Genomic DNA, 17,858 nt, shown 5'->3' on the forward strand with positions numbered 1-17,858 from the left:
TGAACATAGAATTTTTTTTTCCCCAATCAACTGCAACCCAGAGAGTCTTCAGAATTTAAGGATGGAACAATATGAGGGTGAGTAAATGATTCTTGTACCTTTTCCATAGTTAGACACACCTCAAGGACCAGGAGTGGAATGAGATAAGTCTTTGGAGGCCCTTTCCAACTTATCATGGAGTCCTGTATCCCTGTCCTGATTATCCGAAAAGAATTGCTTCATCCCAATCTCTAGCAGACTTGTTAAAGTCAGAATCACCTTTCCCCTGAATTCGGGATGCTTTGCATGTCATAATCTGGTCAGTTGCAAAAGCCAAGAAGAAAGGGAGGACGAATCACTAAAGTGAGTGTTAAAAAAAGAATTTGTGGAATAGTGTAGCTTTGCCAGCTCTATCAGGCATTCGTCTGATGGATGTGTTGTGACTCCTTTCCTGGAGAAAAGTCAATGATCTCATTTCAGCTCTGTTAACTTCTGCCAAGTATTTGCTTTTTTTCAATGAGCAGTGTGGGGGCAGAGGGACAGAGTCTGCCTGTGGCCTCGCTCCAAATGATGCAATTTGACAGAAACCACATGAAGGGCCGAGGGGAAGCAGTATGGCCGGGTCTTGGAGCTTGAAGGCAACACTCAACGTCTACCAGGCCTCGCTTATACCAAGTGTGCCTTTCGCCTGATTGGTTCCAAATGCCCTTGGCTATATTTTACCCGAGGTTGTACCAATAAGAAAAATAATCATTAGGTCAGGATACATAGTCAAGATACCAACTGGCACTTGTTTCGGTACTAAACAAAATAAAACCACTGGTTTATCGTTACCATTGACAAGTTGTGCAGGATGTCTTTTTCTGAACTGGAGTTGGGCGTCTACAAGTGAGACATCACAGCTTTGGAATGCCACCAGGCGATCACCACACCACCTCTCCGGCATGCCGAACATAAATAAACCCTAGGATTTAGCTGCTTTGTTATTCCTAGTATTACTATCAGGAAGTGTCCGGCGGTGATCTATGCTCTTCAAATAGTTCATTTGCAGCCTCGGTAAGACATTCTTTTCCCAGGACAGGGAATTAAAAAGCAGCTCTGTGTTTTGAAGTTGGTCAAGGGGATGAGGCTCTCCATGACCCCAGTGTTTGGTTTAGGGGTATGTGCTGTTATTGGGGACGTGTGTGTCCGTCTGCAGCTGGTGTATGGGAATGAAGAGTCCGCATCTCTCGAGCCGGGGAAACGTCATTTCTGTCCATGTTTGTTTTGAATCTGCCAGGTTGTTTTGACTGAGTAAGTTTGCATCTTGAGCACACATCCTGATGAGATGTGTCCTGCGCGTGACCCCGCAGCTGTCCCGAAGGCTGAGCGGATGCTTTGGGAGAGCTTTAATAGGTGATGAATGCAGAAGCGTAACTTTTGTGGACAAGCGGGATTGGGCTCACTGTTGTAAAGTAAAAACGTATGCATTGAAACGGGAGAGCGAGGGAAAGCGGGTTTAATAACGGATCTGATGTCTCCCTTTTAGAGCTTTGACATAACAACTAGTGGGCGCCTTCATTTTACATGCAAAAGAACCGAGCCGTGCCATATCGACACCATGAAATTTGTTCAGTAGACTACATATGGATGTTAGCCATGATTAATTAATAGGTAGAGGTGTGTGTTTGTGAGAAAGGAAGTTCAGAATGGCATCCGAAGGTTCTGGGATCAATTATGCCTTGGAGAAAGTGGAGTGAAAATGTGGCCTCTTGTTTCATTGCCCAGTTCTGCGGTTCATACCGTTGAGCGAAAATTAGCTTTTATAAGAGCGTATTCAAGAGCTGACACCATAAAACTGACAGAGGGCATTTGTGTCTTTGTAGTTTTAGCCTGTGCAGAACTTGCATCTGGAGGAAAAGACAAGATTAAGGTTCTTAGCTGGCCCCTTCTCCCTCAAAGCCCGTGGGAGGAAAAGCGGTATCTCTGAGCCCAGAGTTAAATATAGAATGGTTACAAAGCACTCATGATTTGCATACCTGAGAATAAAATGGTCCTGTTCTGGAACAACTTAGCCAAACTGGAGGAAGCCATGGGAATTTCCCTCCGCTCTGCAGCCCAGAAATGTGGAAAATCTTCTGGAGAATCGAGCTGCTCAGAACAACTGCTCTTTGAGTTAAACTCTGAATTGAAAATGTGAATCCATGCCTTTAACCAAACAACTTCATTCACCATTTGCCATTGAAAGAATCAGACTAGTTCCATGAGGTCTTTTTTTAAGAAGAATAACAGTCAAGCAGAAAGATGAGACGTATTGATTTCCGTGCACTAATGGGGATCGGGATAGTGCACCCAGAAATTAAAGTTTTGTCATCCCGTACACTGTACAAAAAATGATATGTTCAATAAGTTATGATTACGTGTTTTTACATTATTACATTATAAAGAAAACTTTTTTTTATAAGTTGAACAATATGCAACTCATTTTTTAAAGTCGGTTTAGCATAATCTAAATTGAAATAACTTAAACATCCAAGTCGATTGTACTTAAAAATTTCAAGCTGTGACTTTTTTTTACAGTGTACTCACTGAAAAAAAAAAATGGAAGTCAATGGCTACAACGTCAACTGTCTGGGCACCAACATTCTTTAAAACATCTTTTGTGTTCAACAGAAGAAGGAAACTCACTGGAACAACACAGCGGTGAGTAAATTATGGTAACATTTTAATTTGTGGGTGAACTATCCCTTTAAGATGCAAAGTTGAGATGACCATGATGGTTTTGAAATCATATTCCAGTGTTTTAGTTTATATCATGAAATTGCAAACAAAACCATTTTTGTTAGCTTTGTTAACCTGTTTGCTGAATATTGGCTATTTTTTTCAGAGCCAATTTTTTGTCCTAGCCAGGGAAAATGTATGCTTGTTTAAATGAACCAAATAATTTTGGGTTAAATGCATAAACATCATAATAAAAAGACTGAAGTTAATGAATTTGAAATGGCATATTGCATCTCAATTTAAAGGACGTTATCAAAAGCAAAAAAACAAAGGTCCTGACACGCATACATGCGGTTGCTAAGGCCACCAAGTAAACACCTATCAGCTCACAAAAAACTTTTTTTTTCTTCAATCACGCTTTAAACTCACTTTCCTTTTTTTTGTTCCTCTCTAAAGCAAGTAAACTTGCCTCTGGCTCCCTGGACGGCGGGGAGCATTGAGCGAACGCCAGATCTTTAGGATGTCACCGCTGCTCAGTTGCTTCCACTTAGCCTTCCAGACTTTCCCCTGGCTTCTTTTCAAAACAAATCTTGGAGCGGGCCCACAGAAAGTGCATTCTTTCAGGGTCCCTGCGAGCAGTGCTCACGCGCTCCGCTGCTGCCAGAGGTCGCCAAGACAGACTCACTGAGACGTCATTTAGTTACACAAGCCAAATCAGAAAGTCCAAATATATACACACTAGATACACATTGTGCATATGAACATATATACATTTGTATAATTGTATTCTTCGTTTTTTTTTTCTTACGGAAGTGAAAATGTCACCAAATACCATTTGCCAAATTACTAAGTGTTAATGCTTGTTCTCATTGAGGTACAACATATTGAGAGCTCAAATTAGAAATCCAATCGTAAAAGACTAAACCTTGTTGTCACCTTCCGCCACTCAAGCAAATGAGTTAAACTAACTTTGCTTTAATCTGCTGTTCTCCTGTTGGCCTTGGCAGGTGTTTAATAGCGGTCCAGTGTTGTTTTACTTCCAATGTTTGCTTAGGCTAATGGCGAATGCTAATGCTTAGGCTTTTGGCAAATTCTTCAGGTTGCCTATTTGAGTAGTGAGATTAGGCAGCTGTAAGCGTTTGGTCCAATCACCAAAGCCCTAAACCTTTTGTAAACATAAACCAGATTTTTTTTTAGATTATATTGGTTTCAAAATATTACATTTTATTGACAGTGGTGCTATTGATATTGACATTCAAGTGAGAAAATTAAGTGAGAAATTCCCCAGTGCAATGATTTTCATTATTTTTGTATTACTCACAGGTTGTTCTTGCATAGCTTAGGAGCCTTCTTCTCAATTTAGTTTCAATCGACTTTGTTGCAAATGTTTCTCACTTTTTTAAAATTTATTAATAAGCAATTATAGAATCTACTCTTAGACTCTGTTTGCACTGCAACGTTTTCAACTTAAACTGATTTTTTTAACGCGTTTTGTATGGTGGCCAAGAGATCTCAACGCGCTGCAAATGAAGAAAAAACATGCACTTAAAAAAAACACAATAATAGCAAATAAAAAAATAAAAAAAACATAATCAGTTTGACACATGCAAATACAACAACTTTTGTGGACTTTTGCTGTGCGTTTCTGTATTTGCAGTGTTTTTGTATATGCATGTGTTGTGAACTTTTGCATTTGTTTCTGTATTTGCATATATATAGCATGCATGGGAGAGGTACTAATATATAAGATCATATATATATATATATATATATATATATATATATAAATGTTTTCAAATGAATTTTCTGCACTATTTGGCATGGTTTCCAAAGTGTTTTGTAATCAAAATCGCAGCACATTTTTTAAATGTTATTATTATTTCTTTCTGAATATACAAACAAACATTGTCTAATGATGGACCATTGTCTTGTGGTGTGACCATCAAGAAACCACCAATTTTGGGACTTTTATGTTAAAATCCATTCAGAGACAGGAAGATGCATCATCTTGCCAAGGACCCATTGAAGCAGCAAGCAGGTTTGAAACTCTCTTTCAAATTTGGAAGAAAATAGCCTTTTTAAAGGCTGGTATGTAGTTACCACATTTGGATATTGTGTGGTATGACCTCAAATAATAATAGCTAATAATAGTTATTTTTACAATTATATATTTGTGTTATAAAATTCATAGTGACCTTTTGTGGGAATCTAGTTTGTTTTGTTTAGGTGGCCAATTTTACGCCTGTAAATTTTGAGTGATTTTAAAAATATCATGTGGTGCGACCACTGCAGAGTGTTTTCCTTTAAATGGCAGATGGGTTTTTGTGGTTTTATATTCAATTAATGGTTTATATACATAACTTACTTTATTTTAGTATAATTTGGAATAGATTTTTATCCAATGGTACATTTTTATAAATATTTCAGATGGTTTATTTGTAATCTTTGTACGCTATAAGGAAAAAAAAGTTTTAGCGCATTAATTAAATTTGTCTAAGCAAAGAAAAAACCGCTTGCCATAGGCAGCATGTTAACTTTGACCCCACAGCAAGAGCAGAGTATCTTGCAGCAGAAGAGAAAGGTGTGTTAAAAAGAATGAAAACTATAAATGAAGCAATATTGCTCTTGTGTGTTTTTCAATACCTGGAGGAAGTATATTTTTTCGTTAACATGATCATCTGCTGTGATCTATCATTGGTCCAAAGTAAACACGAGCCATAACCTCCCAGCTAAGATTGTGGAAAGTTCAGAAATATCTGGGTTTAAAGAAATGCCTGCAGTTAACACACACGTGCTGCACTTTCACACAGACGTTTTAAATACCTATCAGCAGCATGATGATGGTCAAGTTTAATTAAATGTTTGTTTACAACAAGGCCACAAATGTGACCCTGGACAAAAAAACAGTCATAAGGGTCAAATGGCATCTAAAAGCTGAATTAAGCTTTCCATCGATGTATGGTTTGTTAGGATAGGGTAAAATTCGGCCGAGATACAATTATTGGAAATCTGAAATCTGAGCGTGCAAAAAAAGAAAATATTGCAAAAAATCGCCTTTCCAAGTCATTAGCAATGCATATTACTACTAATAATACATTTTTTATATTTATGGTAAGACATTTACTAAATATCTTCATGGAACATGATCTTTACTTAATGTACTAATGATTTTTGACATAAAAGAAAAATCAATAATTTTGACCCATGCAATTTATTGGTTATTGCCATAAATATACCCGTGTGACTTATGACTGGTTTTGTGCTCCAGGGTCACAAAAGTGCATTTACTTAAAACTGTGTATGACAAGGCATTATTCCATGATTATACATGGTTCTGATGAAAATTAAATCAAAATATTTTTTTTCTATGGTCTCCGCAGCCAAGTTAAACGAAATGTTGCACTTGTTTGCAATTCGATTTTATTAAAAAAAATAATAAAAAAAAAAAATAATTAAAAAAAAAAAAAATATATATATATATATATATATATATATATATATATATATATATATATATATATATATATATATATATATATATATATATATATATATATATATATATTATATATATTTTTTTTTAAATAAAATCTAAAAACAATTTTTAAATATGTATATATATATATATAATATAAAATGCTTATGTTCATAAAACAAATTCTGTGAAATTAATAAAATATTTTAAATCTATAACATTCGAGCTCTTCATGTCTTTTGGAGTGACCACTTATCATGTTGTGCGACCAATAATAGCAATAACTGTGTTAAAATAAAAAATGAAATATCTAATTTCTATGGCTGAAACAGGAATCAATGATAAAGAATGCTTAAGTTAAGTCAATGGTATTTTTATCAGTTTAATGCAATTTACAAGTCACAAATAAGTCACTTAATTTTTAAGATAAATCATGGTCACACCGCATGACATTTTTCAAGGCTACGGCCAATTCATCTAGATGGGGGAAAAAACAGTAAAATCACTTCATTTAAAAATGTAATATGAATGTATGCACACACAACATTCTCAATGTCTGAACAATTGCAATTTATACTATTATTTTGTGTATTTTAAAATTGGCCTGTTGAAAATCCTTATACGTCATTGACCCATTTGCATGTGTTGTGCACCATGCGTTTCAGATGCGCTCAGATCGTTAAAATAGAGCCCATTTTTGGTTTTGAAACTGGCGACGTTATTTTCACTCATTCTCATTTGAGAAACAATTTTAAGAGATTTTAAATTTTATCTCATTTGTTATTTTTTTATTCTTTCTTACAGGAATTTGCAGGAGAATTTGCAGACCTGAGTTATTTTAGAATTGTAATGTACTCATATGTTTATACTCATATGTGTGAGAGCGAAAATAGTTGTTTTGTAGCAAGGACTTTCTCTAAATTGGCCTCAATGCCTCAAAGGAGTGACCGAGAAACTTTCTATGGATTGTTCAGGTATTGACAGTATTGACCTTTGCTGGCCCCTCCCTCACTTCTTTTATATCATCTCACATTCCAAACATTCCTATTGGAACAGAACTCACCAATCACCCTTTTACCCAGCCCCGAAACCAAACAGAGGTCACAGGGACTGACCTTTACTCCAGGCATCCAACCAGACTTCAGGTGACTACAGAGCGGTTTTCAAAGCAGCATTAGTTTAAATTTGTGTCCTTATCTCAAATGTCTAAATACTCATTTACTTAAAAAGAAACTGATCAATAACTCGGGTTGATGACCAACATAACCTTGTCTTCAAGGAGCCTAAGCATAAGGAAGATACCCAGGTCTGAATGAATCAATGAAGATTCACAAGTTATACAAATGCATTACAAAATCATATTTTAGATGCTTTTGCTCTTTACAAATAGTTTAGGAATACTCCTGTTTTAGTACAAGCTCAATTGACACCATTTGTGGCATAATTGTCACCTGTATTTGCGACTGTCCCTTCTTTTATTTATTTATCTGTTTGTTTGTTTTTTTAAAGAGCAAAAATCTGGGTTGGATTGAGGCAATTACAGTGGAACTGGAGCCAATCCATAAACGTTTAAAAGTATATGCATGATAGAATCAATTAGGCTGCTAACCTTTTTGGCTTTTGCTACCTTAAAGGCCCACTGAAGTGCCTTGAAACGCGCCGCATTATTCGTGTTGACAGAATTTCCCCTGAAACGACTTCAGTTGTTAGCAGCTCCTCCCCTTTTTTGAAACGGCCAATAGCGTTTTGTTTTTTTAATATGCAGTTTGACTAGAGCGCAAGAGCGGACCTTTCTCTGTTTGGTAAAGCCATTTTCCTTTAACACTGTTCACCGCTTCATAATCGCCTCCATATCGCTTTGAAATGCAGCATTCTGTGCAGAATTCAAATGGGTCGATATGTTTGTTGTCTGCGCGGACTCGCGCATATGATCCACGCTGCGCTCTCGTGTCTGTAAATGTAAACCAGAGCCGTTAGGGTGTGCGCGCTTCTGCGTTACGTGAAACTAACGTGAAAACAGACTTCATTCGCCTCAAATGAAAGCATATTTACACTGAATCGTTTCCTATCACATATATAGTGTGCTATGTGACTTTCACCATGTAGAAATGAGTAAATGTGTGTTAACAACTCATAACTGATTTCAGCCTTAGTTTCGGCAGTGTAGGGGGCGGGCTTTAGATTCTAGAGAGCATTTTGATTGGACAGAAAATTTGACGAGAAAGTCTGCGATGTCACCAAAATCTGAGATTCGGTTTAAACAGAAGTGGGAGACTGTACATTTTGAATGCTTATATTTCCTAAATGCAATTTTTGTTTTTTTTCTCTCTTTTCCACTATAAAGAAAATGTATTTTTGTGTAATGGAAATATACTATGGTTCTTCATGGAACCATCACTGCCAATGAAGAACTTTTATTTTTAAGAGTGTAATTACGTTTATAAAAAAAGATAAGCTTCATATTTTTGCTTTTAAATCCTCAAAAAATTCCCCTTTCACTGCCTAACCTTGAAAACGAAGGACAAGTCAAAATGATCTTTTATAATAATCAACATTTATAGCGGAAGTTCTGTGAGTTCACCTTAACAGGTATTGAACCTGAGTATTCATTTAAATAATGGGACTTACGGTGTGACAAATGAGTTCCAGGTTCTCAGTTAATGCAGATCATATAAATATGCATATATAACTATTACACAAAAGCTTATTTGAAATAGTTTTCAGCAACCAGGCACATTCTGTTCAGTGTGATGGTAGTGAGGTTCACATTTGCAGCCGCACTTGAGCTTTTATTTTTTTTAGGGAGGGGGGGATCAGGAATGTGCAATGGGCCATTCGCTCTCTTTTGAAGACTTCCTGTCTAGGAAGCCAATGTTCCATAAATTTGTTAATGAAAACGTTAATTGAAGAACAGAGCAGGATTCACCAGGGCTACACTGAGACTGAGTATGAATGTGTGCTGTGCATGCATTTTTGTATTTGTACATAGATGTGTGTGTGTGTGTGTGTGTGTGTGTGTGTGTGTGTGTGTGTGTGTGTGTGTGTGTGTGTGTGTGTGTGTGTGTGTGCGCGCGTCTGCGAAAGGGACATCATGCTTCTGAAAATATTTCCTCTCTTGGAAAAACATTTGCCTTCGAGGAAAAACTCACAAAGTTGCGGTTTGCTGCACCCTGTTAGACTGCGTTCAGCCAATAGAAGAACATAGATTCTGCATTGACCAAAACTTTGTCTATTCATAAACTTTACATGTGTCTCCACTTGGCAAAACCCCCTACAGAACATAGTTGAGATTGCTGTCGCCATATGACGGAAGAGTGTGTGGAGAAAAGGAATTTATTTTACAACAACTGCGTGGAAGTAAAATAAACAGTTGTACACAGAAATGTACTCACTGATTTACAACCATCGATAATAGTCACTCTCGACTACATCAGTTTTCCAATAGTTCACGTTCAGACTTTCCCACCAAGGTTTTTTTATATTCCATCAGCAGTGCCAATTTAGACTTCTCATTTCAAAAACGCTCCAAGCAATTATATATATATACACATTTTTTTGTGTGTGTGTGCAAACTAAACGTAATTTGCTGTGATTATCCAATTGATTTTTCCAATGTATTTGAATTAACAAAATTTTTAAAAAGTTTTCATCCATTGGGATGTAAGTAAAACTCAAAAAAGTCCATCTAAATAATAAGTTGAGAATCTTTTTTCTTTCTTTTTTTTACAGTGTAATGCTTGAGTGAATTAATTATATACTTATGTACTTATGTTATTTACTTATCTGTAGGTTGGACATCATATTAATATGTACTATAAATGCATATTGTGTATATAAATGTGTATATATTCACAGTATTACTGTTTTTTTTGTGCGTGCGTGTACGTCTGTGTGTGGGTGTGGGTGTGGGTGTGTGAGAAACATTTCACAGTATTACTGTTTTTATTTACTTTTATTTATTATACATTTAAAACCTTACATTTAAACAAAAAAGGCTTGTGCTGATCAATTGTAAAGAAAAAAGGGGTCTCAGACGTTTGAACCCCAAGGTTGAACGTTTCCCATTTTCATGAGAAAAACATCTAAATGTAATAAAGTGTGCTGTAAATCTGAACATGTCTCAGAGACAAAGCAGTGACTGCTGTATGTCTCTCTTGGCAGTGAGGTGCACCGAGAGATAAACCGTCGGGATAGATTTAGCAGGGCTGCAGGCTTTCAGTGGAATGTGCTCATTTGGCGTCCTCTGGACTTTAGTGAATGAGTGAATGGGGAGTGTTAGTTGTCATCTTCTCTCGTCTGTGCCGGCAGATGGAGCCTTTGGCCTGCCAGCTGTCGTCTGCAGCGCACACATTTAGAGTTGGCATTGAGTGTTGCAGACTGCTCATTTTGTACCTTCAGATGGCAACCAGGTCTATGATACCTTAAAAAAGTGCAACTTAGATTTCCAGTAGCTTGAATGGAGCATGGTGATGACCAATTATTCATGAAATGGATTGTTAATTTTCTGCTGCTTTTGACTTCACAGAGTAGTCGCTAGTGAGGAGCTTGGGACTTTGCTCATTCTTAAACTTGTCAGCTAGTTAATATAGTCGTGAGAAAGCAAGGAAAGTGGAGGGGGGGGGGGGGGGGGGGACAGTGAACAAGGTTTTCGCGGTTCACCTCAGCTTGGGAGGAACATCCTTTGTTTTAGTTACACTTTGACCTTAACAAGGTGTGGAGGTAAAAGTCTGGCTGGCAGCAGAGAGGTCAAAGGTCAGTGGGTTTTTCTGCTCTTGGTTTCCTGAATGCCTCCATCACAGGAAGTGGACATGCTGAGATTTTCCGGCACTGGAAGTTCTTAAACACAAAGAGCAATTTTGCTGAGCTTAGCGTACGCATACACAAGTTACATTTTGAGAGATCATGAAAATATTATAATTTTTTTTAAATATAATTTATATGCATTGTTTTATAGGTTAAAATATGATTAAAGGGGCTATATGTAGAATTCAGAAATCTTTGTTGTTAGTGACACTAGTGGCCGTTTGGTGAACTGCAGCCAGCATTGCTTACACACATGTTATGTACAAGACTGAATGTTATTCAAGGCGCTGATATGCCCACAAGAAATTATTTTTTCTTTGCTTAGAAGAAAAAAAAAGTTGTAAAAACCTTTGCAGCGGTATACGTTTAGTGAACAACCCTACTGTTGAGAGTCCCATTTAGAGGGATTATTGGCAAAAGTAACTTTATTAACTATATTGCCAAAAGTATTGGAATACCCCTCCAAATAATTAAAGGTGTCATGAACTGTCTTTTTAAACTTTTTATACTGTTGTCTGAGGTCAACTAATGACGTTTGTGTGGTTTTTCCATTCAAAAACTTCATAACTAATAAGTAATAGTCTTATTTTCTACACTGGTTTCGAGGCTCTCTCCTGAACGCTGGGTTTTGGTGGGCGTGTCGCACTGGAGACTTGGAAGTAAACGCCCACGGCTTGGATTGGATAAAATTTGCATATTTAATGAGCTCAGCTCCGCTGTCATATCTAGCCCCTGTTAGTTTAGTTCACATGAGGGAGGGGTTATTTGAAAGCGGGGACCCGACTGATTCAAGTACGTCTTTATCAAACAAACACAATTATTTCTCATCTACCCGCAATTGACACACACGTGCGCCCTTCAGATGTCACGGCGAGAGAGAGAGAGAGAGAGAGAGAGAGAGAGAGAGAGAGAGAGAGAGAGAGAGAACAGCAGAACAAAAGGAATATTACGAGATTCATCGGCCTGCTGACAGGCTTCCGTTTTGTAGAAAACGCACCGCTCTGGGACGTTGGGCTTTGTGAGCCCTGGCCATTACGTGTCTGAGTACAGCGTGCTAACGTTAACTTATGCTCTGTTAGACACGTACACATAAGCAAAACAATCTATAATAATGCAATACTATTACATATAAAAAAAAACATGTTTTACTCACACAAGTGTGTTGCAACATTCCTCCTGTCGGATCCAATATAGAAGAATAGCATTGTGACTGTGAGATTTGTTTACAAACGATCCCGCGGGGAAGTAAGTGAACATGTCTCCTCCACGTGAGCTGGAACTTCATCAAAAATAAAGTTCAACCACACATTCCTAATATTAGGATCCGAAGGAAGCTTTTCTTCCACAACCAGGAATAGTGCAATATCTTGCTATAATCTTCAGCTTGTTTATTGCTGCTTACTGAACTTCATGCGCTCATTATTCTGTATGGTGCTGTTTCGTCGCGCACTGACGTCAGTAGAAGCAAACACTCGTTTTCTGGGCCTGGTGTCTATAAAAGCTTTTCTTTGACTAACAAGGACGTTTTTAGCTCTGAAATGTACAGGATATTCTTATAGTACCATGACCTTTTATATATCAAAAGCTCAAGGGAAAGTTGATTTCTCAATTCATCACCCCTTTAAACAGGTGTTCCAATCACTTCCATTTTTCCATTTCCACATTTGTGAAAGAATGGGTCGCTCTCAGGAGCTCAGTGAATTCAAGCGTGGTACCGTGATAGGTTGCCACTCTGCAATCGTGAAATTTCCTCACTACTAAATATTCCACGTTCAACTGTTAGTGGTTTTATAACAACGTGGAAGCAATTGGGAACAACAGCAACTCAGGCAGGAAGTCATAGGTCACGTAAAATCACAGAGAGGGGTCAGCGCATTATGAGGCGCACAGTGCGCAAAAGTCTGCAACTTTGTGCAAGGTCAATAGCTACAGAACACTACACTTAATGTAGCCTCCAGATTAGCTCAAGAACAGTGTGTAGAGAGCTTCATGGAAATGGTTTTCATTGCCGAGCAGCTGCATCCAAGCCTTACATAACCAAGTGCAATGCAAAGCGTCAGATGCAGTGGTGTAAAATATGCTGTCACTGGACTCTAGAGCAGTGGAGACGTGTTCTCTGGACTCATCAATCTTGCTTCTCTGTTTGGGAATCTGATGGACAAGTCTGGGTTTGGCATTTGTCAGGAGAACCGTACTTGCATTGTGCCAAGTGTTTGGTGGAGAGTGGATTGTAATGTGGGGTTACTTTACAGGGGTTTGGCTTAGCCCTTTAGTTCCAGTGAAAGGAACTCTTAATGCTTCAGAAGACATTTTGGACAATTTCATGCTCCCAACTTTATGGGAACATTTTGGGGATGGCCCCTTCTTGTTCCAACATGACTGCACAGTGCACAAAGCAAGATCCATTAAAGCATGGACGAGCGAGTTTGGTGTCCTGACCTCAACCCAAGAGAACACCTTTGGGATGATATAGAGCGGAGACTGTGAGCCAGGCCTTCTTATCCAACATCAGTACCTGACCTCACAAATGCTCCTCTTGAAAAATGGTCAGCAATTCCCATAAACATTCCTAAACCTTGTAGAAAAGCCTTTCCAGAAGAGTTAATAATAATAATAATTCATTACATTTTATACAGCGCTTTTTCTAGACAGTCAAAGCGCTTTACATATAGAAGGGGGGAATGTCCTCAACCACCACCAACGGTGGTGAATATACAACAGTTGAAGCTGTTATAGCTGCAAAGGGTGGGCCAACTCCATATTAAAGCCTACAGCTTAATGGGGTGTCATTAAAGTTCATGTGCTTGTGTACAACATTCACATTTGACCTTCCCACCGGGTCAAGATCTACAGTGCAATCGTTCTGGGCCATCAGACAGCAAACTACTTTATAGCACTGAAGTAAATGAACATGGTGTTAAATTTGATATATGTATCTTCTTTAATTACAGGACAATCATCCTTATTTGGACCAGTAGGTAAGGAAAGGTAAGGTAAGGTGTAATTGAAGAATATCCGATATATCTTATTTGCTTTGAATGGGTTCACAAGGTCAATTTCTGGTTTGTGGTTTTGTTAAAGTGATCAGAATGTTCTTTAGTTAATGTTCACATCCTCAGCAGCTATTAGTTATCAGTAGTGAAGATGAACTAATGGATGTTTGTCGCACTGATATCAGATCACCTTCACCTGAGGTTCCTTCACCAGCTGGAGCGACCCAGGTCAGTCAATTGTGTCGTGTTTGTGCACAAACACAACTTCTCATGTAAATGGAGGTGGCCCGGGTCAGGCCCTCAGGGTCCCGGGAACAGTGGGAGTGTGTTATGGATGATTCCACCTGTTGCGAATCGGTAATATATCAAGTCATTAGTTAAAGGGATTGTTTACCCATGTTTTGTCATTATTTACTTGTTTAATCTTTTGAAGAGAATCTTGGCCACACTCTTAAAAATAAAGGTTACAAAAGCTTTTTTGCACCTGCAAAGAACCTTTCAGTCAACATTTCTTAAAAGAACCATTTTTTTTCTTAGTGTGAAGAACATAATGTAAAAAAAATATTTTGCGGAATGGAAAGATGGATCTTCATGAATAATAGATGCCAATAAAGAACCTTTATTTTTAAGAGTGTTGTAAAATTAGGGGAAAGAAGAATGTCAAGCTCCAAACTGACAATATAAAGCAAAAGTAAATGGTTTTTTTTTTGGAGCTATACAGTAGTTCATTATTCACTCAAAATGTCTCTGTCACACTAGATTAAAGTGCAATTTTAATAATTCACTATTAACTACGACATTAATATGTGCTTTATAAGTACTAATAAACAACCAATATCCTAGTAATATGCATCCTAATAAGCAACAAGGTTATAGTGAGAATTGGACCCTAATCTAAAGTGTTACCAATTTCTCTTTTTGTGTTACACCAATAAAAAGAGGTCTAGAACGACATTAGGGTGAGTAAATGATGACAGAGATTTGTTTCTGGGTGAACATTCCCATTAAGATAAATTCAGTGGTGCCAAAATTACTTTGAAAAAGTAATCTGATTACTCTTTTGAAAAGTAACTTTAAAGTTACAAAGTAACGCGTTACTGGCATCACTGGATAAATTAAAAGCATGCCATTTATGACCAAAATAATCGCACCAGTTCTAATCAGGACATCTAAAGTAAGCCGCCATCTCAAGTGTGGTAAACCGTAAACTTCACTGCAGCCTCCTGACACAGTGACACACAAGTGTTCTTCCTGGATCAGAACCTTCTGTTGACCCTGTGACGCCACATTGTATACCTGGCCCCCCAAACTAGACCGTGAGTTCACAGAGGTCCGTTTCCATATACACAGGCCACCCTTCCCTTTTCCATATGACTACATTAGGAATACGAGAGCCTGGAGACTATGAATAGACCAGCGGACCCTGCTGTTCACAGGGGACTCAGGTTCAGTGAGGTGGGAGTTTGTGTGAGCTTGCACACATTGCCTCCTGTCTCTCCTAGGTGGCCTGGGAGCTGGCCAGACGTCTATGTCACTTCAGAAGGGAGGGGTTGGGAGAGGCAGCTCAGGCTGATAATTTGCCTTTATGGCCCCACATCACCTTTAACCCTTTGACAGGGTGACTGACCCTAGATAGTCCATTTCTAAGTGACCAATAAGGGGCAGTTTGGCCGTCTGTTTAGTGGATGACCATGTTGGATTCTATATTGTATGTGTGTGTGTGATATATATATGCCTATAACTTCCTCCATCTCATGCACTTTTTTTTCTAAATTATTAGATTATTTCTTGATTCTGCTTTCAGCTACTAATAAGGCTAATACTAATAGCTATAAGTTTTAAATAAATAAAATAAGTTTTATTATATTTAAATACAGTTTTCTTCTAAATCAACACATGTATTGTGAAAACTGATTTACTGCTCTATTAAAGTGAACGCCTGTCATAACAAACAGTAAAACTTGCTCATCTCATTGCCAGAGACTTCTTCACAGAATTTCATTTTTCGTTACCGCTCCTTATGCAGCTCTGAGACTGAAGTGAAGAGGAAAATGCTTTAACGGTTTGTGTCTGATGTGTGGCTGTCGGCCCCTGGCAGCCGGCTTTCATAAATGTATTGCATATGTGGGGGCCGCTTTGAGGCTGTCTGGGGATGAAATGGTTAAAATTGACATCGGGTGGCAAAGGGGCTGTGGTTGGTCTCAAATCTTTTTAGTGTGCCGCGGTGGACGAGTTCTCCCACAATTTGCCCAGAGCGCTCCCCTCCTCTGTCCGAGAGAGAGAGAGAGAGAGAGAGAGAGAGAGAGAGAGAGAGAGAGAGAGAGAAAGGAAATCTGTGTCCAACCCAAAGAATGTCTTTTGAAATGCACATGCTCCTTTTTTTACACCCTGTGAGCACTTTGTTTCCTTAACATTTCTACAGATTTGGCCTGCATTCTTGTGATTTACTACCACAATCATTACTTTTAATGATGGAAAGCACATTGCATCTTCAAAATAAATGATCAAGCTTAGACATTATACTGATTAATAGACATTTTTAATGCAAATAAAACATAAATGCATTGCTAATTTTTAATATAATAAATGCTTTGGCAATGGCAACCCTTTTCTCATATTTGAATCTTGCAAAGGACAGAGTGAAGTGCATTTTGCACAATATGTATACATACAAGTCATATGTCTCCATGTTCTGACAAAAGTTTCAAGTTGGCCGTAATCGATCTTGGTAGTACTTTGGGCAGTAATTTGTGGCTGGGGCTATTGATCGTATTCGTTTCATTCGCTGGCGGTCCTGACGCCGCTCTGTCTGCGGGGGAGTGGTCTGAAATTCCTCTTCTCCACCTTCTTTGGGGGTCTGAGAGCTGTTTTTTATGAATGAACTGAATACCAACTACAAATTAACCAGTCTCTTTCACAAGAAAAGCTCTCCTTCTGTATAGCCAGTTCTACAAACATGCTCGTTTTCAGTGTAATGACGAACAGCATGCTGTGAGGAATAATATAAAAGTGCATGAGTGTAAAAATAAGCACCCAGATGTTAACATATTACACAAAATCATGTGACAAGTATTGCAAAAATGTTACAATTTTGTATGTAATTTGTCATTTTTATATCAGTATGATATATCAACTGATATTAACAAAGTCCATTAATGCAAAACCAAGACATTACATATGCACACTCAGTAGTTTGATGACAAATAAGGATGATGAAAGGATACATCTAATTAAATCATATTTAGCAGGTTTTTAAAATGTGTTTTAAATAATACACATATTATTTATTTAATTAATTTTAATTATTAATTGAATTAAATAGCAATGACCTTGGCATACTGTCATAATTGATCTATAAGGGTATGCAATATCATTCTCTATTTTATTATTTTATTGTCAAACGACCTCCAAATGAATGATTACCACGCCGACTTTGAATTTGCAGACAATGGTTAGTATATCTAATATTTTTATATTTATTTTAACAAAAGGGCTGCACTGCTAATTTTAAGATACATTTCAGGCATTTAATTATTTTTTTCCCCATTTGCAGTTCTTAAATATTAGTTAAGCTTTAAACCCTTTAAAATACTAAAATAACCTTAATTAAAAAAATATCATACACGCAACAACACGTTTTTACATTGATTTAACTCAGCAAAACTTTTTTTTTTAGATTATATTCAACTGAATTCAATGAAATGACTTAAATAGTTGATTGTACACTGACATTTCTTACTGCTTGTTCAAATTGCTTAGTTAAAATAAGCTAAAGCAACAAAATTGCCATACATTTTGCCCTAACTTAATTTGATTGCATTCCGTCTACTTAAATATAAGTCAAACTGAAGTTATACTTAATCCGTTTGTGTTGACATTACATGAATGATTTGTGTTGCATTAACTGA

This window comes from Pseudorasbora parva, chromosome 20 (assembly GCF_024679245.1).
Source record: "Pseudorasbora parva isolate DD20220531a chromosome 20, ASM2467924v1, whole genome shotgun sequence".
Taxonomy (NCBI): domain Eukaryota; kingdom Metazoa; phylum Chordata; class Actinopteri; order Cypriniformes; family Gobionidae; genus Pseudorasbora; species Pseudorasbora parva.